The sequence below is a fragment of the Pinus tabuliformis genome, chromosome 7 (assembly GCF_031772625.1).
Source record: "Pinus tabuliformis cultivar Carrire ecotype Pingquan chromosome 7, CPIR1, whole genome shotgun sequence".
Classification (NCBI taxonomy): Eukaryota; Viridiplantae; Streptophyta; class Pinopsida; order Pinales; family Pinaceae; genus Pinus; species Pinus tabuliformis.
The window spans coordinates 1010150221-1010155491 of NC_142293.1; the positions used below are offsets into that span (position 1 = coordinate 1010150221).

Consider the following 5271-nt stretch of genomic DNA (forward strand, 5'->3'; position numbering starts at 1 on the left):
ATAAATCATAGGCTTCCTGAGCTTCATTGCATATTCAGTAAGTGCAAAAAGATTTTCTGCGAAAACAATGATCTTATCTCCACGTTGTTGTTCATGGAAACGGATGAGAAACTCACAGGCCCTAAACTTGTTTGGATTCATCACATACAAGGCCTACTTTTTTTTTAGAATTTTCCTTCTTCAGATACTTTGCAAAAAACTCCCTTGTCATGGGGCACCACACTTCAGCACATTTTACATTAGCAATATATCCTCCCTTCACCAAATCCAACCAATTGGCTTCATATAACTTGGGCCCAATGAAGAAGTTCAAATCAGTAATGCGTTCATCCTCTCGGACAAGTGTAGCTGTAAGCCCAAGTTTACAATGAGACTTTGTAATGCTAATGACTTTACGAAACATATGTGCTGGAACCACATGTACCTCATCGATAAGAAGAAGACCCCATTCCCTGTTCCTAATCTCTTCAATGATTTTTTCAGACTCTTCAGAACGTTTGCCTCCAAAAGCCACCATATTGTATGTAGTGACAACAACACCAATACGAGCACAAGCAAGCATTGCTATCGGCAGTTCTACTAACATAGGCAAATAAATCCAACCCTGTTTTTGCATCCGGAATCTCAAACATGGCATCTGTCAAAATGTTCTCGAGGATAGAACACAAACCACGTGCTCCAGTACTCTCGACCATTGCCTTCTGTGTAATCTGCCTAAGGGCATCCTCAGTGAAATGTAACTTCACATTGTTCATCTCAAACATTTTCTTGTATTGATTTCCTAGTGCATTTTTAGGCTCCATGAGCACCTGAACAAGTTGGTCTTCAGTCAACGCTAAGAGGCTAACAAGCACAAGAAATCGTCCAATGAACTCTGGTATTAAGCCATATGCAGTAAGATCACTACTCTCAACCGACTCTAGCAAGGATGATGTCACCGCAGCGTTTGTCAGGCTACTAGCCCTCATATTAGCTCGTACATGCGCTCCAAAGCCAATAGAAAGAACAGATCCTGTAAGTCTTGTGCCCACCAGAACAAGAACCTTAGATATCGCAACTCCTGCTTGCATCGCCATTGCGTCCCACAAACCTGGGATCGATTACCCCGCAACTCAATTTCCTGAATGCTTCCTTCCAACAAAATGGCTGCAGAATCGAATGGGAGGGATCGATCGTGGTTACCAATAATAAGATAAACCAAATAATATGGTTCTGCTTGAAGAGAAGCGAGTTGTAAATGATCTGTGTATTTTGGTATGTCCCTTCGGGGCATTGGTTTTGGAAGCAATAACATCTACATCATCCTCTAAAAGTTATTTTATTTTGGCTTTTGCAATGCTTCCAGACTGGATTGTATCTGCAATGTATTGAAGGCCCTTTAAGCTTTTACCCTCGGTAAATGTTGAAGCTGTGCGTTCTAATCGAGCCTTTGCAGGGAAATCCTGTAACAGTTCTGCCATGGGTCCATCTTTTGTTTCTCCAACAAATTGGCATAAATACCAAACACCAGCATTTGCAAAATCCTGTTTATCTTCCAGTGACACAATCTTCCCCTCCAGTCCAGAGACCATTTTTTTTAATTGCATCTATGTCAAATCAAATCTGTGAAAGGTCTTCGCGGACTTCAGATACCTCATTCTTAATTAATTTAGATATTTCCTTCTGTTCATCCATCTTTCCATCTACGCATTCAATTCTCTGGGTCAGGTGTCTCTTTGTGGCAGCAAGAGCTGCCGAAACTTGATCCAATTGCTTCGTCACACTTGCAACAACATTTGTCATATTACGTTTGGTAACATACATGAGATCCGAAAAGGACCATCCTTTCCACCACATATAGCAGTAACCCATTGCTCCCAGAGTAGCTACTGGCATCAAAAGAGATGCAGCATTACCACTTTGGCTAGTGTTCCCATTCAAAACTGTTATTGGTCTGGAAGATGCCAGCTGCCTTACTTCTTGTGCCAAACGGCGTATCTGAGCTGCAAGAACAGCAGCGCTCTCAGTACCAGAGCTCGACTCTCCTGTTTCATCTATCCCCTTTAGCAATCCCTCAAGCTCTGAAATGATATCTGACAAACGACCAATCTTGCTGTCTCTCAGAAATCGTTTTCTCTAGATCCACGAAAGCCCCGCCACATATAAAGGGAATATCCTTTGTATCGATCTGAATATGATCGCCACGAGGATGTTTCCGAGCTCCCTTTTCTGGAACATGTACAACTGTTCCTTCTAGCAATTTAAGTAATGCCTGTTGAACAACTTTAACATTGAAATCAACGACCATGAGTAGTTTATACAAAATAGACTACACATCCTCCCCTTCATATGCTGCATGTGTTAAAGTTGTTGCATTTGCGTTAACAAAGGGCACGTTCACACAAACCTAAATAGGGTTTATGCACTGTGATCTTTGAAATGAGCTTCGACATACTAAAGCAGAGAATTGACCTTTCTAGACATACCAACAATACTCTTAACAAGACTCCTATTTACACTGTTTAGACTCTAACCAGATGAAAAGACTAGACAAAATTTAAAATATTTTCCTTGAGTGATAACAGGGTGAACTTGGTCAAGTACTTCAGAATTGAGTTGCCCTCCTCGATATTGATATTTCTCAGTTTGTCCGTCAGTGCCAACTTCCTATGGTCATTGCTATTTTGAAATTGGTTTGTCAATTCATTCCACATTGCAAATGGAGTGTCCCTAGCATGGAGATTCGAGACAATTTGATCTCGAACTCCTTCTAGGATAATACTTCTCGCTTTTGCCTCACACTTTCTCTATTCTGCCAGATCTTTAGCATTTGATGTTGGAGGCTTTGGAATATAATGATCTATGAATTCCTTGAGGCCATTGTCTTCCAACACTGCCCCCATCCTATCCTTCCAAGCTATGTAATTTGAGCTGCCCTCCAGGGCATACTCAAGTCGCAACCCATAGAATAAAATATCGCTGACTCTGAAGTATGAACTTGCAAATTCGATTTCACCTGCACAAAAAACTCGAATTTGTTGACTGACTCAATTTGACCATTAGTTTGGGGATGATAGAAATCAGTACTAAGTTGTAGTTGGGTACCTTGTAACCCGAAGAGTTCTTGCGAAACGTTACTGGTGAAGATCGGGTCACGATCAGACACAATGGAAGTGGGCATGCCATGCAATTTGAAGATCTGGTCCATGAAAGGTTGAGCCACCAAAGCTGGTGTAAAAGGGTGGGGCAGGGCAAAAAAATGAGCATACATAGAAAGTATATCCACAGCCACCATGATGACTGAATGTTTCTCCTTTCTGGTGTTGACACACATCACACTCAGCTACAAAAGTAAGAATGTCATTTTTAATGTCTGTCCAAAAGAATGAACGTCGAGTGCGAGCATAAGTCTTTTGAAAGCCTGAATGGCCTGCAGTGAGAGATGAGTGCAACTCTGGCAAAATGTGACTTTTAAGGGTGGATTTTGTTGATATCGCTACTTTGTCCTTGTAGTGAAGAATCTCATCCTACCAAGAGTAGGCCGCTGTGGAATTTGGATCCGCCGGTAATTTATTAATGAGTTGGGAAAGCAAAGGATGTGAAAACCATTCATTGCGAGCCTCTTCAATCCACTCTGGAATGGAAAGAGATTGCTAGCAAGGTGCTTTCCTCCTCAAATTGGTGTGATAAAGCATCCACTACAACATTTTCTCGCCCTTTCTTGTAAATTATCTCATAATCATATCCCAACATTTTGGCAACTCAATTCCAAAGTACTTGACCATGTTCACCCAATGTCGGGATGAGCTTGGAAGTGTGAGGATTACTCTTGCGAAGACGATTTGGTAAGCCTAGCACTTCTAGGACTTCCTAAGAGCTAGCATAGTTATCAGGATTCTGTTAATGGGAGGGAGAAGGTACTAGAATCAAAGCAGTTATGCCCTGACTTCGTACTGGAAGAGATTCAGTTAAACACAAAAGACCAAATAAAACTCATGAATTTTTAAAATAAAATACATATTCTAACTCATTAAATCCAATCAAACTATTTTGATTGTCGAAATAAAATACTTTGATTTTTCCAACAAAATGTTTTGATTTTAATAATAAACCCATTATCACTTGTGCTCTAAAACAAGAATATAACAACCTATAAAAGAGAACATATCATGTCATTTGGATAAGCAAATTTTAATGGAAAAATAAATGATTAGATCGTTTTCATAGTCTAAAGATATGCGCATATCTTCCTTATATGCACAATTTTCGTATATGCGAAATTTTTGTATATGGAATTTGTGCATATACGATGTAGATACATGAACGAAAATATGTACAAATTCCATATACGGAAATTGTGCATATACGGAAGATATGCGCATATCTTCAGTATATCCCTAATTTTCTTATATGTGCATATCTTACATATATGCATGTCGTCATGTATCTGCATCGTATATGCGCAAATTCCATATACAGAAACAACACATATACCGAAATTGTGCATATACGGAAGGCATGCGCATATCTTCCGTATATGCATAATTTCTGTATATGAGCAGTTTTTGTATATGGAATTTGCACATATACGATGCAGAAATATGAACGACGTGCATATACGGAAAATATGCACATATAGGAAAGTTAGGGATATATGAAAGATATGCGCATAACTTCTGTATATGCGCAGTTTCCGTATATGCGCATATCTTCCGTATATGCACGATTTCTGTATATGCACAATTTTTGTATATGGAATTTGCGCATATACGATATAGATACATAAACAAACATATGTACAAATTCCATATACAGAAATTGCGCATATACATAAATTGTGCATCTGCGAAAGATATGTGCATATATGGAAATTGCGCATATATGGAAGATATGTGCATATCTTCCGTATATCCCTAACTTTCCTGTATGTGCATATCTTCCGTATATGCACGTCGTTTATGTATCGGTATCGTATATGCACAAATTGCATATACAGAAATTGCGCATAAACGTAAATTGCACATACACGGAAGATATGCGTATACCTTCTGTATATGTACAATTTCCGTATATGTGCAATTTTTGCATATAGAATTTGCGCATATACGAAATAGATACATGAAATACGTGCATATAGGGAAGATATGCACATATAGGAAAGTTAGGGATATACGGAAGATATGCGCATATCTTCCGTATATGCACAATTTTCGTATATGCGAATTGTTTGTATATAGAATTTACACATATACGATGTAGATACATGAATGAAGATATGTACAAATTCCATAC

The 5271-nt window shown here is 39.0% G+C and overlaps 1 pseudogene; it reads right to left on the bottom strand.

Annotated features, from left to right (window-relative positions):
• Positions 1-1298: 1298 nt before the first annotated feature.
• LOC149250989 (uncharacterized) lies at positions 1299-2287 on the bottom strand (annotated as a pseudogene).
• Between the last annotated feature and the right edge of the window lie 2984 nt (positions 2288-5271).